General features: G+C 42.3%; 1 protein-coding gene across 7 annotated transcripts in view; it reads right to left on the reverse strand.

Annotated features, from left to right (window-relative positions):
• Positions 1-25,313, reverse strand: part of PBX3 (PBX homeobox 3) — a 228,865-nt gene that overhangs the window by 85,459 nt on the left and 118,093 nt on the right. The window contains exon 1 of one of the 7 annotated variants that reach the window (XM_056537668.1): positions 15,955-15,975. The exons of 5 other annotated variants lie outside the window; for them this stretch is intronic. The gene's annotated coding sequence lies outside the window, so the exon portion shown is untranslated. Of the gene's footprint in view, positions 1-209; positions 229-15,954; positions 15,976-25,313 lie in introns of those variants that run through there. One more of the 7 variants, XM_056537670.1, reaches the window with a different exon arrangement.

The following is a 25,313-nucleotide window of genomic DNA, read 5'->3' on the forward strand; positions in this document are numbered from 1 at the left end:
AGAGTAGTGTTCTTTCTAGTGGGAAAGCAAAGCAGCCCCCTTTTTTAAAATCCTGGACAACCCCTTTAACTTTGATTATACTATAGAAAACTTATAACATATAGAAAACTTATAAAAACTATAAGATGAAGATGACTGAACAATCAGTTGCTGTTTTCTTGAATTTCCCGTTTCATGGTTCGGTAGGGTTAACACCAAAGTATCTCCACTTTTTTTCCTCCTTTATAAATGCCACTGACTGCTCTTTTAACAGTTTCCGACACCACTGATATTTCCTTATTTTTCTGGCTTGAAAGAAAGAAAATAATTATTCGCTTGTTTACACTTTCTAACAATGAATCTACTAAATCAAAGCTAATTAAGGACAAGGGCTCGTTTTGCTAAGTGTTGACAACTCATAATTAAGGGCTTAGTGAGAATCTGACACCCTTTGTGCGTTTGACACAAATCCTATTTTAATAGTTTTCACAGCAATTAACCCGTCCGTAAAGACAATGTGTGGAACTCATCCACGCACACTTCATTTCTGTTATGTAGTTTCTGGCTGTTTTTTTTTTTTTGTACATTTATAACTGTAAGAGAACAAAATTGCAGGCTGCTGAAAATGGCGGCCCACGTCACACAGACAGATGCCGAGGAGTGACTTGAAAAGCCAAACCAATTTTCTAGATGTGAGTAACCTACAAGGCTCCAACCTTCTGTATTAATAATTGGTATATAAACTGTGAACATCTCTGGAGCTGCTGTTAATGCAAAGGATAACTGGCTTTAACTTTTATATGAAGTTGGAGAATAGATAGTGTAGAACAGTGTTTACCAGCCTGTGGCCCTCCAGCTGTTTCAAAACTCCCACCATGTCCTGACAACCAACTTAACTCCTGCTGTGTTCCACTGTAGATTTCGCAACTGCGAATCCACTTCACAAAATCTGCAGTATGTCCATCCTCTGTACACTTACTGTAATATATTATATCCTAGCTCTAAAAAGTTTAGGTTTTTAGATATATATATATATATATATATATATATATATATATATATATATATACACACACACACACAGTGATCCCTCCACTTACAATGGCCTCAGCATACAACAGTTTCAACATACAATGCTCTTTTCTGGACCATTGTAACTTGAAACCAGACTCAACATACAATGCTACGGACAGTCCAGATCAGTGAGACATGTCACAACTGGAGGAACTGACCAATTAGAATGGCCATTTTACTGTTAAATCACCTGTATTACTGAAGTGCATGCACTGACTGGGGTCTGGTAGCGCCCCCTACAGTACAGGGAGGAACTACAAGTTCTGTACTACTCCTTACCTGTGCCAGGGTAAGCTGCTCCTTTGGACACCAAGTAAGGGTGGCTCTGTTAAGGACACTGTGTGTATTTTACAGGACCCTGAAGAAGCTCCTGTCCTCTACATAAACCATTGTTTCCCAACCAGGGTGCCTCCAGCTGTTGCAAAACTACAACCCCCAGCATGCCCGGACAGCCGTTGGCTGTCCGGGCATGCTGGGAGTTGTAGTTTTGCAACAGCTGGAGGCACCCTGGTTGGGAAACACTAACATAGACAGTGATTTACAGCTCCCAGCAGATATTTCTTACTTTTACATCTAAGGACTTGTTTTATCTATATTAGTTATCTACTTATTGTTTAATCCTCACTTTTTCCTATTTTTGGATGACATTTTGGGGGCTTCAGAACCAATTACCAGGTTTCCATAGAGTTATGGTCTCAACATACAATGGTTTCAACATACAATGGTCATCCTTGAACCGATTAATATTGTAACTTGAGGGACCACCATATATTTTTTTTTTATTATTCTCTGCCAACCTACAAATCTTACCCCCTTCTTAAAAATGTCCTATGAATCTAAAAGTGCCCCAGACTAGTTACAGGTGTAAGAAAATACACACTCTACAAGGTCTACAAAAGGTGTGTAACCCCATAGTTTAAGAACCTATGGCAGTGTTCACACCACCATTCATGCTTCCAAGGCATTGGTAGGTTGGGAAACTGTACAAAGTCAACATACGGTATGCATTTTTGGATACGGTCCCATTCACTTCAGTAGCCCAAGTGTATCTGAATGTATCAGAGTTTTGTCTTGGACTGAAAAGTGCTACAAACAAGCTTCTCAGTCTCAGGCAAAACTCGGATATGCTAGGAAAATGACCCCAATGTAGACACTAGCTTACTACGCCATTGAAATGAATGGGGCCCATGCCTGTCTGGGCACAGATACGTTGGCGTGTCATTTTGACTCTTTGCCGACATATGCATGCTTTGGAGGCACATGTTGTGAATGAAGCCTAAGACTTGCTGGATTTTAAGTTCCAGCTGCTGAAAGATATAGCTGCAAGCACAAAAAAGTGAAGAACCCCAAGCTAGCTGATGAAACAAACTGTCCACCTGTCCTCACTTTTCCTATCCATGGTAAGAGCAAAATAATCAAGTATATTGGAAAAATACAGAAAACTAGCATCCAAAGCTCTGTTGTTTAAGATTAACTCCATGAAGCCCAATATGCTTTAAAGGGGTATTCCAGGAATAAAAAAAACAGGCCTTTTTTCTTTCAAAGACAGCGCCCTCCTTGTTTCCAGTTTGAGTGTGGCTCTGCAGCTCAGCTCCATTAAAGTGAATGGAGCCAAGTTGCAATACCACACCCAAAAAGGAAACAAGGAGGGCGCTGTCTTTGAAAGAAAAAAGGCCTGTTTTTTTTATTCCTGGAATACCCCTTTAATATTGAGTTCTAAAAGGGTTCCAAAAAATAATCACTAAACATTGAGAAATTGAAACAATTGTCTAAAGATAACCATTCCATAAAAACCAAGGACTATAATATATTAAGAGTGAGGGTTTGTCTATGGGAGAGTGATGGAAGTGAACAAGGTGACTGATGGAACAGTCTTGCAGACTGTACTCATCCTTTAACAAAGTCTTTAGATCTTCAATCATGTGGGACATATATGTCCACAGACCTTTCCTTCAGTCACTTCTATCTTGTTACATGTACCTGGAGTATATAAGAGAGTCCATCCTAATGTCCTGAAAATGGTTTAGTGTAAAATAAGATTTAAGCTACTGATCGGAAACTGCCAGGACCTGTAATGACTGCCTGCTATTGTATGATAATCCCCTTAAAGGGGTACTCCACCCCTAGACATCTTATCCCCTATCCAAAGGATAGGTGATAAGATGTCTGATCGCGGGGGTCCCGCTGCTGGGGACCCCCGCAAAATAGCATGTGGCACCCACCTGTTTCTTGTCCGGAAGCGCTGGAGGGTCTGGGTCGTGACCACGGGAACGGAAGTCTGTGACGTCACGACTCCGCCCCCGTGTGACGTCACGCCCAGTCCCCTCAATGCAAGTCTATGAGAGGGGGCGTGACGGCCGTCACACCCACTCCTATAGACTTGCATTGAGGGGACGGGGCATGACGTCACACGGGGGCGGAGTCGTGACGTCACAGTTCCGTTCCTGTGGTCACGACCCAGACCCTCCAGTGCTTCCGTGTGACGTCACACCCCGTCCCCTCAATGCAAGTCTATGGGAGGGGGCGTGACGGCCGTCACGCCCCCTCCTATAGACTTGCATTGAGGGGACGGGGCGTGACGTCACACAGGGGCGGAGTCGTGACGTCACAGACTTCCGTTCCCGTGGTCGCGACCCAGACCCTCCAGCGCTTCCGGACAAGAAACAGGTGGGTGCTGCATGCTGTATTGCGGGGGTCCCCAGCGGCGGGACCCCCGCGATCAGACATCCTTTGGATAGGGGATAAGATGTCTAGGGGTGGAGTACCCTTTTAACTACTGCTAAAGAGCACACACAGGCATTTTGCAGGCAGTCTATGGGCTCCTCAAAAGCAAAATGATGTTTAAATTACAACAAGGATTTTATATGTGCGCACTCATCATTTACTCAGAAGCATGGAAACTCTCAATCTCTCCAGAAGTACCATGTTTAATAATATAGTATTTACTAAAAGTACAATGTTTACTAATACAGTATTTACCGAAGTATCATGTTTACAAACATTGCATTTACCGAAGTATCATGTTTACTAATATAGTGTTTAGATGCACAACTGAAATAAACAAAACTTCTGTGCTCTGCCGCGTACAGAGATGGAGTATCACAGCACATCTGGATGACTAGGTTTTACCTTGCAGCCTAAGAAGGTATGTATGAGCTGGTGATATTAACCCTTCTGTCTTGTCTTACACCAAAGTAGTTACTCTTCCTTCTTCATCAGTCAGCCAGGAGGGACCGCTAAACCCTCATCTTTGGCATTGCTTGTCAGTGAAAGGCAAATTCACACAGCCCCTCAGCCCTTGCTATGCAGGCATGGTCTTCTCCAGCTGCAGCTTAATTTCCTGTGACTTGCCTAATTACTGTAATTAAGGATTAATTGCCATTAATTATTCACACATAAGCTCATCGCAAATCATGGGGTAAATGTCTTATGAAGGCTGCCATACAAGCCATGTATAAACACACTGAGATGCTCCGGGCGGGAGGAAGAATTGCTGGAGGACTGGAGCTAATTTCAAGTCGTTGCTCTAACGAAAACAACCATAATTCTCACCCAAAAGACGACAGCTCCTCAGGTACATCCGCCAGGTCCTAGCCAGCTTGTTTCACATGTACATCAGGTCTCACATTGGGGGGATACAGAGTGGAATCATTTAGGGTAGAAGAGATAATTATTAACCCTTTTGAAGCCTTAGATAAAGCACTATATGCACTTACTTAAAAGGGGTATTCCAGGAATTGTTTTTATTTGACTATGCTACAGGGTCTGTAAAGTTAGTGTAGTTCATAATATGGTGTCTGTACCTGTCTCTAATGGCTGGTCTTGTATTCTTATGTGATCTTTGCTCTGGATGTTCATTTTTAACAGCATACGAAAGGACTCCTGTCTCGGGTATTTCCCAGGATGCAGTTCGGCCGAGACCTGACATCACTAGTCAGGTGATGACAGGGAGCCTGTCTGCTTCAATGGGTGGAACAGCTGGAGGCAACCTGATTAGAAAGCACTGGCCTTTTTCATTGAAGCCAGCTTGTTTGTTGTTCAATGGGTGGGGTGGCTGATGTGTGGGAGGAAGGAAAGTGGAATTCTGGGATTTGTAGTAAAAAGAAAACTTCAACAGGAAACACTGAGGTTCACAAAAAAGATAGCCATAGCTTTATGGTAAACTCACAGCATAGCCATTTAAACCAAAGGCAAGTGAAGATCCTTCCTAAGCATGTCCATTACTGTCTGGCAGGTAGGTGCTAAAATCACCTTATGGTGGATAACCCCTTTAAGCTGTTTCTGCACATTGTTGCTAATCCAATGTGAGTCTCTTTCTGTAGCAGTGCATTGTAACACTCACAAACTGGTCGCTGTCCAGTGCTGACCTGGGTGTCAATGTGGTGATACACCTTGGTGATCTGTGATTTTACAGTAGTATGTTCAGTCTTATAGAAAATAAGACAGTGTTTCCCAACCAGGGTGCCTCCAGCTGTTGCAAAACTACAACTCCCAGCATGCCCGGACAGCCAAAGGCTGTCCAGGCATGCTGGGAATTGTAGTTTTGCAACAGCTGGAGGCACCCTGGTTGGGAAACACTGAAATAAGATATGATTTTTAACAAAAGGCCCACAAGACCCAGAAACATGTATATATTAATGCCAGGTAGATACATTAGGGGGGGGAAAAAAACTATCCCCCCTGTCCTAGCAGGCAGCTAACTTTACAATCAGCACTTACTGAGTAAAACAGAATGCGGATTGTATTTTTTTGTAATAAAGTAAAGATTTTTCTTCTTTTGAGAAAAAAAAAACTAATTCTCTGTGTACTGCACGGAGTTAAACATTTATGCTAATGGACCGTCTGCTTAATGTGTGAAATGCTTCTCTTTGTTAAGTACGTCACTTAATGAAGCCTTTATCTAGAATTTACATGATACTGGAGCATGTAAAAATATGGAAGTAAATGAGGAAAAGGGATCTTTAGAAGAAAGGTGATTATGTTCCATTATTCATTTCCTCTATCTAAGGGTAAAAAAAAAAATGTTATATATATATATATATATATATATATATATATATATATATATATATATATATATAGATTGGTAGATAGAAAGTATTTTCATAATAAAAAACAAATTACATCGAACAAGTGAAAAATAACCCCTCGCAAAGTTTAAAGCGCCATTTCCACTCTGTCTGAGCGAGAGGTTGTCACTCTGTAACTGCCTACAGCTTTAGCTAAACATGGCCCATCGCCTCGCACCCTCTGCTCGGTGCAGTTTCGCGCCTCCCAGGGACTGTCATTTAATTGATACGTCCCCATTCATTGTCACCTTGAGTTGGCGCTGGCAGCTGCAGTGTCACTACCATTTATGGGCTGGGAAGTCCCCTGATCTGGGTAATTAAGAGTTTATGTGTTAATTGGTGTAAATACAAAGATGGCAGTCGAGGGCGTTAATTTTTAAAGCATGGCCGTAAATTGTTGAGTTGATTAGGAGAAGGATAGGAGAGGAGGAGGGGGATGCAGAGGAATTGGGCTTAGTCTATGAACAGGAGACAAGTGTTCCTGAAAGTCCTAAAGATCTGTTCCATTCTATTAAAACTCTTACTTTAGACTACTCTTAGGCTAGGTTCACACTACGGAATCTTTGGGCAGAATTTCCAACGGAGATTTAGCTGGCGGCACTAAGACTGCATGGACTGCATTGCCGTCTTCATAGATGGCAATGCATTTCTGGGCAGATCTTTTGGGAGATCTGCTCAGAAATGCATTGATTTCTATGGGGACGGCAATGTAGTCTACGCGGTCCTAGTTCCGCTGGCATGATATCCGGCAGAAATTTTGCCCAAAAATTCCACAGTGTGAACCTAGCCTTAGGGTCTATTCACACGGCATAATTTCCTCAGGTGGAATTCTGCTTGAGGAATTCCTCCTCAAATGAAAGCCCAATACCCTTCTATGTGAGTCCACACTCCCATTCATACTTCTGCAGAATTTCCACTTGGATTCCGCACCAATTCAGGCCAAAATCCTCACAAGCGGAATTGGGGCGGATAAGCGGAAATTCTGCCGTGTGAATAGACCCTTAGTATTAGAGCCTGACTATCATTGGTTATTTACCCTAACTACATACACCCCGATACTGCACACTCTACTGTAAGCCCCTTATTTGTCAAATCTGTTGCACCTTGTCTTTAAAAAATTATAAATACGACCTGGTATGAAGCTTAAAGGGGTTGTCCATGGAAATGTGGCCTGGATTAAAAAAAATTAATATTTTACATTTTTTTAACCACCTGCCCCTTTTCCCCATAGACGCTGTTTTGCTGGAGTCCAGTCCCACTGTGCAGCACTTTCTTGTTTCAGTCTTGACACTAGAAAGTGCCTGCTCAGGCAATCGGCGGTTTAGGCAGGTCACCTCGGCCAATCAGCGGCTGAGCAAGAACTTTCTTGTGTCAAGACTAAGACTAGTTAACGCTGTGCAGCAGGACTGGGCTCAAGGAAAAATATATTTAGAAAAATAATATACTCAAATGAGTTGTCTGGTTTCAAAAACCCATTTTCAAATGTTCTATGAAGCAGTTTTCAGTTAGTGGTATGGAAAGGGGGGAGGGGTCCACTGTTTAGGATCCTCTGCTCTTGGCTGAAGGGGGGGGGGGGGGGAGGAGTTCCAAAAAGTATCCTCCTTGTCCCTTATTACATAGACATTTCATTGATTTGAATGTACACTGTGCAATGCTTAGTTTCCTATGTGTGGACACTCACTGCCAGGTTGGTGGTCCTGTTTATTGTGAAGGGACCCTATTAACACGAAGTAACTTCCAAGACAGAGAACCTCTTTAACTTGGCAATTCTTTGTCTCTGACACCTGTCCATTGTTCATTATGCAATGATAAGATATCAAATAAAGATCTACTTGTTACTCTTCCCAAAATGTATTCTTTTTGTGTACCCAGATTGGAGCCTCACTTATATAACTCTAGACCAGTGATGGCGAAACTATGGCATGCCGAGCCCCCTCTGTTGGTACGCGGCCATAGTTCGCAATGCGACCCATACAGACTTGCGACCGCTCCTCCCCCCAGCTCTCCAAAGGTTTCTGAAGCTAGAGCTGGGTAGAGCGAAGGCAGAGAACGCAGGTCTGCTCAGGAGAAAGAAGCCACGCCCCACGCCATGCCCCCTCATCTTCCCCTCCCGAAGGACTCAGGTCTGCGTGGCAGAAAGAAGGCAGAGTAGGGGAGAGAGGACGTACACAGCTTCTCATCTCCCCTCCTCCTGCTCTGCCTTCGGAGGACACAAGTTTCCACTGGGAAAACAAGAACAGGGGAGAGAGGACATACACGGCTTCTCATCTCCCCTGCCTAATGATTTCTATGTGTGAAGGGGGACATACTGCATGGGCTGGGGATAAGGGGGGGGGGGACATCACAGACTGGGGAGCATTTATATGTGTGAAGGGGGACATACTGCATGGGCTGGGGATAAGGGGGGGGGACATCACAGACTGGGGAGGATTTCTATGTGTGAAGGGGGACATACTGCAGGGGCTGTGGATGAGGTTGGGGGGGACATCACAGACTGGGGATGATTTCTATGTGTGAAGGGGGACATACTGCACGGGCTGGGGATAAGGGGAGGGGGACATCACAGACTGGGGATGATTATAATGTGTGAAGGGGACATACTGCATTGGCTGGGGATAAGGGGGGGCATCACAGACTGGGGATGATTTATATGTGTGAAGGGGACATACTGCAAAGGCTGGGGATAAGGGGGGTGGACATCACAGACTGGGGATGATTTATATGTGTGAAGGGGACATACTGCACAGCCTGGGGATAAGGGGGGGGGGGACATCACAGACTGGGGATGATTTATATGTGTGAAGGGGACATACTGTACAGCCTGGGGATAAGGGGGGGGGGGAGTGGACATCACAGACTGGGGATGATTTCTATGTGTGAAGGGGGACATACTGTACAGCCTGGGGATAAGGGGGGAGGGGAGTGGACATCACAGACTGGGGATGATTTCTATTTGAGGGCACTTTGAGGGTAAAAAAAAAGTTGGCGTGCATTACGGTTTGGGCACTCGGGCTCAAAAAGGTTCGCCATCACTGCCCTAGACAGACCATTCAACCATTCTCTGTCTCCAGTGGAGCTCCCAATCTAATTTCTTTATTTCAGACACACACACTAGGAAGTCAAATTACTTTTCAATATATATTTGGAGTGTAGGAGGTAACCAGAGTGTCCAAAGAAAAGCCAGGAAACTCGGGGAGAACATACAAACTCCATGCAGATATAATTCTTGCTGACACACATATCCTTACCACTGAGCCCCCCCTGTTTGTGATTATTGCCCAACAAGTTGTAACAGGGACAATGGACTAATTTTTGTCCAATATCATGTCATACATTGGTCTTGTATATTTATAAGAGCAATATGTGATGTCTGTACGTCACTGAAAAATGTTTGCAGTCAAAGTATAAAAACGGGGACGTGTAAATTACTCACATAGGCCTGCTTACTACACAGCCCTGTCTAATTGAAAGCAGGTGGAAATGATTTCCTTTGTACTTAGATTTGATTCCTGAATTCTTAATTATTGAGCATTTAAAGTATATTAAATTGGGTGCAATTTCTCTGCAGTCAGAGGGCTAAATTGAATCAAAATATGGTATATGACATCACAGGGAGGATTTGGGAGACGGCAACGTGCCAATTGTTTTGTAATCTACTGTTACAATGCATTTGCCATTGTGGGAGTTTACGACAGGTTTAACCCTTATGATAACAGATTCCTTATCAATGAAGGAAGAAGTTGAGCTTCTGCTTTAGCCATAATTTAGTGGACTCTGGCGGAGATGGAGTTAACCTCTATTTTTACCCATATTAGCAGATGTCCTGTTGAAAGTGGGCGACACGCCGCACAGAATTCAAATGAGAAGGCGCCAAGGCCCCTTTTAGATGCATCACCGTCTCTTGTCCCTACCCCTCCACTTGCAAATGACAGTGTCAACAATCGCTGTCCTTCCATCAATCACTCAGGGTCATGAATATACAAGAGGCAGTCGGAGAGAGGCTGGCTACCTCCTGCCGATCAGCTTGGTCTAATTATCAAGGCTTTCTTTCTTTGTCTCGCAAGTGTGGTTGAGAGAGTGTAGTGTTTGGGGGGCGGGGGGGGGGGGGGATGCTGGGGCTTCATCGGCTAAGGTTAGTCATGTTGACCCTGTGTATGGCCACAACATGTTTGTTCCTGAGCTTCAGATGTCGGATTTTCTATTCATCATAAAAACAAAAAAAAGGTGGAGGAATAGGTTGAGTGATGCAACCCTTCCCCCCCCCCCACCTCATCCTTTCTGGAGTCAACAATCTATTCCCACCTCCTACCTCTGTGCTGTCATTTTACAACAGTTGCCAGCGCTCCGGTAAATTAGCATTTTAAGTAATGCACTGAGAATGACTCACTAATAACTTCGGCCCCTGGATGTAGCGTATTGATGGTGTTAACTGAATATTTAGTCTTAAGTGACTGGGTACTGTAAATGGCAGAGGCATGCACTCGAACGGTGCACACTGGGTTGTTTGTATATATATGCTGCTCATTAGCATTTGGCTTTTATGCAGGTTATGGATACATCTCTATCTATACTGACAACTGGCAGAGTACAATCGACTGTAGCCCAACCCCGCTCCCAATAATTGACTGCCTGGTTGTAATCCAGTCAAAGTCTACTGGACAGTGTTCAGACATGACAACAATTGGTCAGCAGATAAACACTGAGCTTCAGGGTAGGGTGGTCTGCCAAGCTGCTAACACGTCCCATGAGGGCCAGCTATCTTCGCCCAGCATTACCTGTATATGGCCAATTTGGCCATCCACTTAAAAGGTAAAAATGGAAATGGGATTACTGATCATCAATAACCACACTACGAAGCTGTTCTGGATTATAAACAAAGACTGACCATCTTCATCAATATTAGGTGGACAAGGGCCTGACTACTGGCATCTATACCGATCAGCTAATTGAAGAGGACCCGGCTCTTGAGAGAGCACTAGACCCTCTTTCATTTTTATATTTGCTCATACAAACACCATACTATTTGTAGCAGAGAACCATGGTGTTGCAGCGCTGTCCTATTCCGCTGAAGTACCGTGCATCACCTCTACAAACAATATGACATTTACAGGTCAGCTGATCACTGGGGTCCACAACTGATGTAATAATAATGGCTATCCTGAGGATAGACCATCAATATTTAAAGCCCAGGTGATCTATTTAACTAAAATAAATAAAATGTCCTTCTTAAAAGGGGCAAAGTGTTTTAAGTAAATTTGGTAGAAATAAAGAGGATGAGATGTATTAACAACTAAATAAATAAAACAAGACCCCAAATCTGTAAATATTGGATTCTGTCTACACTAGTGCCATGCAATGCTAGATCTTCTTTAGATACCTAGCAAGAAATACTAGCAGATTTCATTCACTGGCTGGACCGCCACAGTCCCTTCATTCTGCCCATCAGTAGGTGTCCCAGGGCTGGACCCAAGCGATTGGTCTTTTTTAGGGATAAGTCCTTAAGTGGTTAAAGGGAATCGGTCATAACTTTTTTTTTATGCTATCTGAAGCACGAGTCATTGGGACTACCTCTGATGGCTTCTCCCTGCCCCCACTAGCCTTGACTGATACATAGACAAGGAGCTTTATCAATCTTTATTAAAATACACTTGTTACTTTAGTGACAAATAACAATGGTAGTCATTGGTAGTTGTCACTAAAGAAACAAGTACATTTGAATAAAGATTGATAGTTGTTCACCAAGTCTAATAAAGCCTAATAAAAAACAAATAATGTTATGCAGCTACATGGGGTAAATCAGATTTTTTTTTTAAGTAGGGAGGAAAAAGCTGTTAAACTGATGACCAAGTGTCTGCGGCATGGGAGTAACATAGCCACAGAAGGTCGTGGGGGCTAACTCCGCTGAAGGAACATTAAGGGAGATAAATAAAAACTGCCTAATTCTTAAACAGCATACATTGACACTAGTCTAAGAATGTAGCAGATTTATTATTGTGCTTTAGGCTTTTTGAAAATCTGGTGCATGTTCAGACTATCTAGTCTGCACCATCTATTAGTTGCCTTATTTTACTTTTTTATTTTTATTTTTTTTATTGTTTGGCACATGGCATCATAATTAAGCCATGTCCCCTTTTCAACAAAGCCACACCCATAGGCAAGCAAGTTGCAAAGGTGGGGCAGGTCACCATTAATTATTACTACTTATGCTGCTATATTAGTTTCCAGTCCCATTTTGCCATTATAAATTTTAGTTACGCACCTGTTTAGTAAAAGCAGCGGAGTCTTGTAAGGGTGGAGCTACAGTATTTAACCCCTTAAGGACTCAGGGTTTTTCCGTTTTTGCACTTTCGTTTTTTCCTCCTTACCTTTTAAAAATCATAACCCTTTCAATTTTCCACCTAAAAATCCATATTATGGCTTATTTTTTGCGTCACCAATTCTACTTTGCAGTGACATTAGTCATTTTACCCAAAAATTCACGACGAAACGGAAAAAAAATCATTGTGCGACAAAATCGAAGAAAAAACGCCACTTTGTAACTTTTGGGGGCTTCCGTTTCTAGGCAGTGCATATTTCGGTAAAAATGACATCTTATCATTATTCTGTAGGTCCATACGGTTAAAATGATACCCTACTTATATAGGTTTGATTTTGTCGTTCTTCTGGAAAAAATCATAACTACATGCAGGAAAATGTATACGTTTAAAAATATCATCTTCTGATCCCTATAACTTTTTTATTTTTCCACGTACAGGGAGGTATGAGTGCTCATTTTTTGCAGCGTGATCTGAAGTTTTTATCAGTATGATTTTTGTTTTGATAGGACTCTTAGATAACTTTTTTTTTCATTTTTTAATGGTATAAAAAGTGACCAAAATACGCTTTTTTGGACTGTGGAATTTTTTTGCGCGTACGCCATTGACCATGCGGTTTAATTAATGATATATTTTTATAGTTCGAACATTTACGCACGCGGCGATACCATATATGTTTATTTTTATTTTTATTTACACTTTAATTTTTTTTATGGGAAAAGGGGGGTGATTCAAACTTTTATTAGGGAAGGGGTAAAATGACCTTTATTAACACTTTTTTTTAACCTTTTATTTGCAGTGTTATAGGTCCCATAGGGACCTATAACACTGCACACACTGATCTCCTATGCTGATCACTGGTGTGTATTAACACGCCTGTGATCAGCGTTATCGGCGCTTGACTGCTCCTGCCTGGATCTCAGGCACGGAGCAGTCATTCGTCGATCGTACACTGAGGAGGCAGGTAAGGGCCCTCCCGGTGTCCTGCAAGCTGTTCGGGATGCCGTGATTTCACCGCGGCGGTCCCGAACAGCCTGACTGACTAGCCGGGAAACTTTCACTTTCGCTTTAGAAGCGGCGGTCAGCTTTGACCGCCGCTTCTAAAGGGTTAATACCGCACATCGCTGCGATTGGCGATGTGTGGTATTAGCCGCGGGTCCCGGCCATTGATGAGCACCGGGACCGGCGCGATGTGATGCGTGGTCGCAGCGCGACCCCGCTTCATATCGAGGGAGCCGGCGCAGGACGTAAATATACGTCCTGCGTCGTTAAAGGGGTACTCAGCTGGAAAACATTTTTTAAATCAACTGCTACCAGAAAGTTAAACAGATTTGTAAATTATTCTATTTAAAAATCTTAATCCTTCCAGTACTTATCAGCTACTGAATTCTCCACAGGAATTGCCTTTTTGTCTGACCACAGTGCTCTCTACTGACACATCTGTCCATTTGAGAACTTTCCAGAGTAGGAGCAAATTCCCATAGCAAACCTATTCTGCTCTGGACAGTTCCAGACATGGACAGAGGTGTCAGCAGAGAGCACTGTGGTCAGACAGAAAGGAAATTTAAAAAGAAAAGAACTTCCTCTGTAGTATACAGCAGCTGATAAGTACTGGAAGGGTAAAGATATTTTAGTAGAAGTAATCAACAAATTTGTTTTACTTTTTGGCATCCGTTGATTTAAAAAAAAATTCCTTTAAGATCTGGTTAATATTTGTATATTATAATCTATAATTTTCTTTTGGATAGACCCCACTGACCAAGTCAACTACATTGAATTTATGACCTAGGCCCAAACTGTCCAGAAAGGACTGCGAGAAATATTTGCATGTGTGTACACTATACATAGTATAGGACAGGAGGTGATCATACTTCTGCACTGTGCACAGCACAACGCTGTACTTATTACATGCACGCTCTGCTCTAAAATTACACAAACGCAGCTCTGTAGGGCTCTGTCTATGACAATTTGCAGATGTCCGCAGCCCAGAGCGTATGAAATAATAAAGCTTGCTAGCTGTAAACATTGCAGAATTCTGACACTATTGATTTATTGTGTCTAACGGTGACATCAAACCGGGTAAGTGACAGAAACACTGTTACGGCTTTAAGAGCCGTTTGTCACCGATTAAAGCTGCCAAACAGGGTTTGCCCGGACTGGCCTGTCAGTCCCAGCGCAAATTACTGCTTCCCTGTGCTGGCTGACGGCGATCTGCAGCAGCCCCTCTGTGCTTTCATTACTCCGTCACTGCAAACACGCAAGGCCAGTCCCAATTTAATATGTGTGTTAATTATGCAAATTATTAATTGGGCTGGAGCTGAAAATACAGACAACAGTGCTGGCTGCTTAAAGCCTCCAGCGCTGGAAAAGCCTGTTACTTCTGCCTAGTACAAGATTTCTTCTTCGCTAGGTGATCTGCAGCCCCCATGGTAGCCTCAGGCTCTCCATGCGGTGCACTGTAGATAATAAAGGATTTGACCTTATGGGTCTGGGCCCTCAAAATGATGCTTGGTTTAATAGTCACTAGGACAAAAAAAAAAAAAAATCTATGATCTTAGGGTATGATTAATACTTCCCTATCCCTGTGAGAATATGTACACACCGCCGAATTTCCGTGAAAAAATATTCTGCCAAAATCCTGCTAAAATCCTGCGGCAAGCTTTGCAGGACTGATTCTGAGCAGAATTGCAGATTTTCGTGATGTTAACCATAGCCTTAGGCTGAATGTACACACTGTAAGATTGCAGCAGTTTTTCCATTTAAGATTCCATACTGAAATCCACAGCAATTTATAATATGAGTATAGTATATATAAAAAATAAAAAAAAAATCCCATCAATTTAAACAGGAAAAAATAATAATTCCAGGCAGATATGAAAGCATGCTGTGGATTTCTGCATCGTCAATATGTCCACTCCATCAAAGATTTTCACAGGGAATTATTCTTTGCAATGCATAGGGTAAAATCCCCACCAAAAGTCCACAGCCTGAGCCTAGGTTCACACTATGGAATTTCCGAGTGAAATTTTAAAGCGGAATGCCACTTGGAAAGTCAGCTAAAGTCAGCAAATGCAGAGCCGTGAGGTTTGTGACGAATCGAATCACTGTAACTTCACTCATCTCCATCTGTCATCTTAAGGCAGTTTTTATTCTGAATATATACTGGGCTTGAAGGCAGTTTTAGGCCATGTTCACACATGGAATTTCCGAGCAGAATCTGGTGGAAAAATTCTGCTCGGAAATTCTGTTGCAGAAGAATCCTATTGCTTTCGATGGAATTCTGTTGCATTGTGCACATGGCGAAAATGCTGATTCCCGAATCTGCTCAGAAATGCATTGCTGTCTACGGAGATGGCGCATTTCTATGTAGTCCTAGTGCTGGCAGAAAAGGTGTTTTTCAGCCAGACATTCTGCAAAAATTCTGCCATCAGAACTTGGCCCTTTGAGTGCATCTCAAATGGGGTTAAGCTGTATTAGTGGACACAATCCATTTTCCAAAGAAGTTTTTGCATACTTACCTCAATGTATTGCCATAGCTTCCTGAATTTGTGGACTACAGAGGAGACAGGTACTGAATCATACCTCTTCTATGCACTGACTATCTTTTCTGGGGTGGGTAATACTATTCTCCTGCCGTACCAACTTTATCCTTTCATCTTAATAAAGAAAAAAGTAAGAAACAACAGTCGAAAACACATTTGTATTTTATTTAAGAGATAGTATGCTTTTCATATGCCTATTTAAGAGATAAGAATTTAAAGGGGTACTTCGCCCCTAGACATCTTATCCCCTATCCAAAAGGATAGGGGTAAGATGTTAGATCGCCGCGGTCCCGCTGCTGGGGACCCCGGGGATCGCCGCTGCGGCACCCCGCCATCATTACTGCACAGAGCGAGTTCGCTCTGTGCATAATGACGGGCGATACAGGGGCCGGAGCAGCGTGACGTCATGGCTCCGCCCCTCATGACATCACGGCCCGTCCCCTTAATGCAAGTCTACAGTCGTCACGCCCCCTCCCATAGACTTGTATTGACGGGGACGGGCCGTGACGTCACGAGGGGTGGAGCCGTGATGTAACAATGCTCCGGCCCCTGTATTGCCCGTCATTACGTGCAGAACTCGCTCTGCGCAGTAATGATAGCGGGGTGCTGCAGCGGCGATCACCACCCCAGCAGCGGGACCCTGGCCATCTGACATCTTATCCCCTATCCTTTGGATAGGGGATAAGATGTCTAGGGGCGGAGTACCCCTTTAAGAGGATGGACCCCCCATTTAAAACCTTTCGTTAACCAGACCAAAGAGCTACCACAAAGAGCGGAGTGCCTTCTAGAGAAAGCCCTTCATCCATGCAATGCCCATTTATTTCTTTTGGCACCATGCACACTGGTGAAGGACCTTCCAGACAAGCAGATGTTGTCCACACAAGACCTTCCGTACGCCATACACAGTTTTTGTTAGCAAATTAACAGTTAACAGTCATGTAAATTTACAATAAAAACAAACATGAAAATGGCATGCAAATATAAAAAGTGGCAAGTCATCAATTTTAAGCAGCTAAACTAGTGATGTTTAGGAAGACCATAAGATTGCTGTGTCATGTACGGTTCTAGGAGCGCCATTCCTTCCTAAAAGCTCCCACTTTTATAGTATGAGCTTGGCACAAGCCATTAAAGTTTACAGCGGGCAGAGCAGTAAATTTTATACACTTTTAGAGCGCAGGTTGAATTGTACCCAAACGAGAATTATAGATCACTTACTTCTCTAAGGTCAGACTGTGCTAAACCAGATAGTGTAGCTAAACCTCACATTTGTAGCCCTAGTCAGGTCACTATTTTGGGATGCCAGTTTATTAACTCTTTAAAATGCTGCAAAGTCTGGACATAGAAGTCTAGACACTAAAGGATAAATGGCAACAATGAAGACAGAGTAAAGCTGCCCATGTATAACCACATGTTTGAAGGGAAGAGGGGGAGGGGAGGGTGTCAATTTTTCACATGCTCCTACCAAGCAAGTGTATCATTGCCAGGCTTGGGTTTGGATATTTTTGACCTCCCAAAAGGTAAGAGAATATCTATATATCCGACAAACTATGAGGAACAATAAGAGGGAATGGCCAGGTTGCAGCCAGTAATCGCAGCGTAAAACAAAAGCCCTGTATTGTGGCATCTGGAATTAAATGAACTTTTCTGTAAACTGTATGCCAATTTCCAGAATGGCTCCGAGCAGGAATCTTCTGCCAAGGCAGTAAACAGCTTTTATCAGCAATAATGATGGCATAATCCCAGCGAAAAAACCCAAGGAACATATGGCGGCGGCTCTCCAAACACACTCCCAACAACATAGGGGGCATTTTTATGATGCAGTCCACTCGCAGACTATTTGCCATAGGTTTGCAGGATTTTTTTTTTTTTATATTTGTCTTTTCTTCCTTTCAGGTTATAATCTTCCCTGTTTGAGATGATGTGGCATTTGGGAATTTAACACTAATGAGGCGATTTTTCTTCAGGAAAAGAAAGGGGAGAAAAAACAGGCAGAATATAAAGAAGGGAGGGGTGCGCTATGATGATGAGACTAGTAAAGGCATGGAGAGGGGGGGCTGGCAGCAAACAGGGAATTAAAAGGGGAAGTAATTAAGATGTGGAAGCAAAAGGTGGTGCAATGAAAGTCTGGCAGGTGTATGTGCTGCACATCGGAGCACAGAGGTGCAGACAAAGGCTAGGAGTGTTCTAGAAATCAGGGAAACATGAGTAGGGATTGTGGAGTAAATAAGGCCCAAGCAAAGGCTTTGGATATTGCCAAAGGTCATCATTTTAGGGGTTTACATTATTAGAAATTTACTAATACATTGAGATCGGTATTTAAATATTGCAAGATTGGTACGAAAAGTTAGAATTTCTTCACATCTATGGGTTCTTCAAAGATTTTGATTGTTGTTTGAGAGAAAACATATTGATGGCCTACCAACCCTTAGTATAGGCTGTCGATATCTGTTTGGCGAGGGTGAAGACATATAGAATCCCAGCAAGGGAACTGTGGTTGGGGTACTGGATGTCTGCATCCCCACCAAACAGGTACTTCTAGTTCAGGCTCCCTTCACTGTGTAGTACAGGTGCCACAGCTCTTGGCTAGGGTACTGGACGTCTGCAACCCTGCCAAACAGGTACTGATAGCCTATTCTAAGGGTTGGTAGGCCATCAATATTTTTTCACTGTAAAACCAAGCAAAAACTTCAAAGAACCCATTGATGTGAAGGAATTCTAACGTTACATGACAAAAATTTCACTTACCGTAGCTTTTAACCAATCTTGCAATATTAACATACCAAGAGCAACATTTTGTGTAGTGGCCATATGAGTATACTGCGGCTCAGATCCTGTACATTACAATAGGCAGCCTCTATGAGCAGTCAGTTCAAACATTTCTGACTTCCATAAAACATTCCACTTATACATGCAAACAGTCCCCGAGACATTTCAAGCAACTTTGTGGTGACTTCTGTGACTTTGTGGTCAATTCTGATAATTTGGGCTAAGCTACCCACCCGTAAATTCAAGATCGGTTGGTGTCGAAAGTGAGCCACTTGGGGGCCTCAAATATGCCTTTTACCTGTCAGTGATGCAGCTAGCACTGGGCATCAAGGGCACGTGCCATGGATGTTTGACCCAGTGCTCCGAATCCATAGGCAAGTACCACGTTTAAATGCATAGGATTCCTTAGGAACCAAATCCAGTGACTATGACAGAGAAAGAAGCCACTTACAACCTGCCCTGCCACAGGCTACTGTAGTCCTGCAGCCTATGAGAGCATGGTTTGGAGAATGCTAAGGATGTCAGTGGATAGGTGAATTTGGGAGAAAGGCCATTGGCACAAATCCTTTATAAAGGGTAGGGTTCACAAAGTAGTATATGAGGGTAATAGAGAGAATAATTAGTGTTCAGGATCACAAATGGTGTCATTACTACTGTTTAGAAGAAACAAAGACGGAACTTAAGAAATCTTACTATTATCATACCCCTGTATGAGGGGTCAACGGGAAACATTACTGTATGGGGAAACAGAAGCGTTGCTATTGCGTGGGCACAAAGAGAAGCATTCCAGTCTAGGGAGCACATTATTAAGGAGGTTAGTCTTAAATCATTAAAAGAACATAGAGCACCGGTATGGCGGTATACAGTGATGATTGTAGGGAGGTGCAGCACTGTGGACAGCTTTGGAGTTTAAAGTGAATTCAACAGTGGATCGGCAACCAGTGTACAGACTGGCACAAGATGGAGGAATTGATGTTATGGTGGGATAGAAAGAGGAGCCTGGCTTGAAGATAGATTGGATATTGGAGATTTTAATGGGAAAATCAATTAGGAAACAGAGGCAGAAAATAAAGCAAGAATGAATCAGTAACAATTTACAAGATTTTTTTTCACTTTCCACAGAAAACCAGACTGGAGATGTTTTTGAGGTGTAGATGACATGAGCGCGATTCAATATAAGTGATTCAATACAAGGCCTAAAGATAAATGTAACTTAAGGGTATGTTCACATTACATAACTCCTGCAGAATTCCGTGAGTGGAATTCCGTGAACGGAATTACGTGCTGTGAACATAAAAATCAGTGTGAATGGGTTTCCGCGAGAATCATTCACACTGCGGAATTTCAGGGGCGGACAATTCCGCCGCTGAAATTGTTCAGCGCAAAGAAACAACATGTTCATTCTTTGCGTGGAAGTCCCCGAACACTGCATAGCCGTCAATGGTGACGGCGCAGTGCTATGCGGTCCTACCGCCGAAGCATTGCGGCCGCCAGAATTGAACCTCCACTCGCAGAATTCCGCGAGCGGAGATTCCGTTCATAATCCGTAGTGTGAACAGTTAGTGTATAGATGGGTCAGTAGATGTTGGAAACACATCAACAGGTAACATCTAATGCAACTGGTGCATATATTAGATTGCAAGCTCCATGGCTCAGGGACAATGTCTGGCCATTCTTGTAAATACTGTATTTTGTTTGATAAAGCTTCCCTCTCTAGTAGTGATTTTCTGTGTATGTTGGTGTGTATATATCCGTACTGTCAGTTTCTCCGTATCCACTGTCATTAAACCTCTCAGGCTCTTCGGCTGATGGCTCTCCAAGGCCGTAGCAGACTGATCTCTTCCAGGAACACAGCACTCTGCCCAGCCCCACCGTAACCTCTGCATCGATTTTCCCGGCTCGGTGGCCATTCATTGCTGTGACATTTGGCTCTCGGCTCTTTAACACTCCTCAACCAAATCAATTTCATATTTTTGTCAATTCTCTGTGCCAGGCGGGAGCAAGATAGGAAGAGACTTTAGGTAGAAACAAAATGATGATTTTCTCCAAGTGCCTTTAGATGGAGGTTGAATGGAAAGTGCACTATTTCAAATACAATATAGAAATGCTGGCGGAGGGGAGATGTACAGGGCAATACTGAATTTTTGAGGTAATAAACTATCACACCACATATTTTTGGCCATATTTACCTGTAATTTCTAAGGATTTGGGGAAAATTGGAATATGTATGAAAAATAAACTTAAACGGGAACTCCGGTGACATTTTTTTTTTTTTTTTTTTTTAAATCAACTGGTGTCAGAAAGATGAACAGATTTGTAAATTACTTCTATTAAACAATCTTAATCCTTCCAGTACTTATCAGCTGCTGTATACTACAGAGAAAATCCTTTTCCTTTTTGAATTTCTTTTCTGTCTGTCCACAGCTCTCTCTGCTGACACCTTTGTCCGTGTCAGGAACTGTCCAGAGCAGGAGAGGTTTGTTATGTGGATTTTCTCCTGCTCTGGACAGTTCCTGACACAGACAGAGGTGTCAGCAGAGAGAGCTGTGGACAGACAGAAAAGAAATCCAAAAAGTAAAGGATTTGCTCTGTAGTATACAGCAGCTGATAAGTACTGGAAGGATGAAGATCTTTTAATAGCAGTAATTTACAAATCTGTTTAACTTTTTGGCACTAGTTGATTAAAAAAAAAAAAAAAAATTTCCACCGGAGTACCCCTTTAATATACTTACCTTTACCGTTTCCCTCACTGGTGAGGTTCTTATGTCACAACACTGTTACAAGATGTCGCACAGGCCTTTTGAGAGGTAGTCGTGGCTAGCTGCTGACATGTCACCTGAGAGTGGCTGGCCCTTTTACATTATGGGGGAGATTTATCAAAACCTGTCCAGAGGAAAAGTTTACGAGTTGCCCATAGCAACCAATCAGATCGCTGCTTTCATTTTGCAGAGGCCTTGACAAAAAGGAAAGAAGCGATCTGATTGGTTGCTATGGGCAACTGGGCAACTTTTCCTCTGAACAGGTTTTGATAAATCTCCCCCTATATGTTTATGGGTGTAAACACATGCAGCGGTGGGGATCAAAGAGAGTTGGGGGAATCTGGTGCGGTGGGGATCAAAGAGAGTTGGGGGAATCTGGTAATGTGAGTATACGGAGAATCTTTTATTTCTGCAATTTTTTATATCTTGTTGAAACAATATCATGGCCTAAACCTCTATTTACGTATCTGTTCGTGTGTGAGATTCTGTTTCTAATATTAGAATCACTTTTTTGTATCAGTAGAAAAAGGGGGAGTGGATATCAAATTCCACCCAGTTAACAGATCACAATACAGGCTGCTATTTACTGGAGTATATATTGTGGTTATGCAGCTGCAAACATTGGCTACCATAAAAACAGCTGAACTCTGCTGACTGGAAATCCACAGAAAACATAACATATGGCAGTACAAAGTAGAGCATGGCACAAGCACCACAAATTACACCAAACGCATACACTGCAACCTGTAATTACACTTGTCAAAGTATAAAATTGTACATATCCTCCTAGTGCAGCCCATTGTACAACTATTTTCTCAATTTCAAAGCAAAGGACCAATGAGATCTGTCATTGTAGGAGACAAACTATAGTTCTGAGTGGAACAATAGGCATAATTTGTGATTTGGCTTAAGCAGGTGTAATGGAATGTGCACTGGTACATTATCTCCCATAAGTCACTCCGCCCCTCACATTATATACAGTATATCCCATAAGTGAGTCCATCCCTCACATTATATATACAGTATATCCCATAAGTGACTCCGCCCCTCACATTATATACAGTATCTCCCATAAGTGACTCCACCCCTCACATTATATATACAGTATCTCCCATAAGTGAGTCCACCCCTCACATTATATATACAGTATATCCCATAAGTGAGTCCACCCCTCACATTATATATACAGTATCTCCCATAAGTGAGTCCACCCCTCACATTATATATACAATATCTCCCATAAGTGAGTCCACCCCTCACATTATATATACAGTATCTCCCATAAGTGAGTCCACCCCTCACATTATATATACAGTATCCCCCATAAGTGAGTCCACCCCTCACATTATATATACAGTATATCCCATAAGAGAGTCCACCCCTCACATTATATATACAGTATATCCCATAAGTGACTCCACCCCTCACATTATATATACAGTATCTCCCATAAGTGAGTCCACCCCTCACATTATATATACAGTATATCCCATAAGTGAGTCCACCCCTCACATTATATATACAGTATCTCCCATAAGTGAGTCCACCCCTCACATTATATATACAGTATCCCCCATAAGTGAGTCCACCCCTCACATTATATATACAGTATATCCCATAAGTGAGTCCACCCCTCACTATATATACAGTATATCCCATAAGTGAGTCCACCCCTCACATTATATATACAGTATATCCCATAAGTGACTCCACCCCTCACATTATATATACAGTATATCCCATAAGTGACTCCACCCCTCACATTATATATACAGTATATCCCATAAGTGACTCCACCCCTCACATTATATATACAGTATATCCCATAAGTGAGTCCACCCCTCACATTATATATACAGTATATCCCATAAGTGAGTCCACCCCTCACATTATATATACAGTATCTCCCATAAGTGAGTCCACCCCTCACATTATATATACAATATCTCCCATAAGTGAGTCCACCCCTCACATTATATATACAGTATCTCCCATAAGTGAGTCCACCCCTCACATTATATATACAGTATCCCCCATAAGTGAGTCCACCCCTCACATTATATATACAGTATATCCCATAAGTGAGTCCACCCCTCACTATATATACAGTATATCCCATAAGTGAGTCCACCCCTCACATTATATATACAGTATATCCCATAAGAGAGTCCACCCCTCACATTATATATACAGTATATCCCATAAGTGACTCCACCCCTCACATTATATATACAGTATCTCCCATAAGTGAGTCCACCCCTCACATTATATATACAGTATATCCCATAAGTGAGTCCACCCCTCACATTATATATACAGTATCTCCCATAAGTGAGTCCACCCCTCACATTATATATACAGTATCCCCCATAAGTGAGTCCACCCCTCACATTATATATACAGTATATCCCATAAGTGAGTCCACCCCTCACTATATATACAGTATATCCCATAAGTGAGTCCACCCCTCACATTATATATACAGTATATCCCATAAGTGACTCCACCCCTCACATTATATATACAGTATATCCCATAAGTGACTCCACCCCTCACATTATATATACAGTATATCCCATAAGTGACTCCACCCCTCACATTATATATACAGTATATCCCATAAGTGACTCCACCCCTCACATTATATATACAGTATATCCCATAAGTGAGTCCACCCCTCACATTACATATACAGTATATCCCATAAGTGACTCCACCACTCACATTATATATACAGTATCTCCCTTAAGTGAATCCACCCCTCACATTATATATACAGTATCTCCCATAAGTGAGTCCTCCCCTCACATTATATATACAGTATCTCCCATAAGTGAGTCCACCCCTCACATTATATATACAGTATATCCCATAAGTAAGTCCACCACTCACATTATATATACAGTATCTCCCTTAAGTGAATCCACCCCTCACATTATATATACAGTATCTCCCATAAGTGAGTCCTCCCCTCACATTATATATACAGTATCTCCCATAAGTGAGTCCACCCCTCACATTATATATACAGTATATCCCATAAGTGAGTCCCCCCCTCACATTATATATACAGTATATCCCATAAGTGAGTCCACCCCTCACATTATATATACAGTATCTCCCATAAGTGAGTCCACCCCTCACATTATATATACAGTATATCCCATAAGTGAGTCCACCCCTCACATTATATATACAGTATCTCCCATAAGTGAGTCCACCCCTCACATTATATATACAGTATATCCCATAAGTGAGTCCACCCCTCACATTATATATACAATATCTCCCATAAGTGAGTCCACCCCTCACATTATATATACAGTATATCCCATAAGTGAGTCCACCCCTCACATTATATATACAGTATATCCCATAAGTGAGTCCACCCCTCACATTATATATACAGTATCTCCCATAAGTGAGTCCACCCCTCACATTATATATACAGTATATCCCATAAGTGAGTCCACCCCTCACATTATATATACAGTATCTCCCATAAGTGACTCCACCCCTCACATTATATATACAGTATATCCCATAAGTGACTCCACCCCTAACATTATATATACAGTATATCCCATAAGAGAGTCCACCCCTCACATTATATATACAGTATATCCCATAAGAGAGTCCACCCCTCACATTATATATACAGTATATCCCATAAGAGAGTCCACCCCTCACATTATATATACAGTATCTCCCATAAGTGAGTCCACCCCTCACATTATATATACAGTATCTCCCATAAGTGAGTCCACCCCTCACATTATATATACAGTATCTCCCATAAGTGAGTCCACC

This window comes from Hyla sarda, chromosome 9 (assembly GCF_029499605.1).
Source record: "Hyla sarda isolate aHylSar1 chromosome 9, aHylSar1.hap1, whole genome shotgun sequence".
In the NCBI taxonomy this organism is placed as follows: Eukaryota; Metazoa; Chordata; class Amphibia; order Anura; family Hylidae; genus Hyla; species Hyla sarda.